We start from the raw sequence: 982 nt of genomic DNA on the forward strand, positions 1-982 counted from the left end.
CACAAGTTCTGAATCCTGGGACTTGTCATCAAAATGTTGCCCTGTTTCACTTCCTATGCTCTTCAGACTGCCTGACTCACAGTCTGAAGAGAGTCCCTTTAAATAAAGGGGGGGGGAGGTTGTACATAGAGACAAGCATTTCAACAAATTCTTTGTAGTTCAGAGAAAGGTTGGCCAGCATTTTTCAAAGTGACTCATTGTGGAGGAGGAAAGACAAACACTTCCCTCTGTTTTTGTATTTGTTGGTATCCTGGTGCACACAATTCAGTGTTCATGATTTGTATCTTAAAATCCATAATGAACTGTATGGAAACAAGCAATACACACTAAAAACAATAATTACCAAATAAGCAAAAAGCCTGATCAACAGTTTCTGGCGACCACCATATTTACATCTTGACTTCTCCACTCTCGTTAGTTGATAGCTCTGTTTTACATTGTTTCTCTACAAAGATACATTTGATCATCACATAACCTAAAGAGAATTTCTTAGTTTCTTCATGACAGTATCTTCACAAGAACTCTAGAATACTTTATGAGCAACCAGTAACCCCAGCTAAAGTAAACACTGATTAAAGGACCTTTGTGTGTTTAATAGAAGTCTTTTTCGACTCCTGCAAACTTTCAGGTTTCACTTGCACCATACAAGTTAGGGAAGGCATAGCAAAGAGGGAAGGGACTGCAAACAGTACTGTACAGTATATGGAAGGGAAGCATCCACACCACCTGGTCTGTCTGGCTCAGCATGGCTGAACAACTGACAACTGGCTTTTTAATATATTTTCTCCCTCTCAGAGCAATCTACAAAGCACAGCTGCTGTGCAACATCCTTCCACTTTATTGACATCCATGCCAGCATGGAGTGCTTACTCTCTTTCTGTTAAATGACTATGTATGTCTAACATTCATTCACAATACGTACCTCTGAAGGTGTATATTAGCCACGGCCAAGCCATTAGCAAGCTGCAGCTAGTGGCAACTT

Source organism: Zootoca vivipara, chromosome 10 (genome assembly GCF_963506605.1).
Source record: "Zootoca vivipara chromosome 10, rZooViv1.1, whole genome shotgun sequence".
NCBI lineage: Eukaryota > Metazoa > Chordata > Lepidosauria > Squamata > Lacertidae > Zootoca > Zootoca vivipara.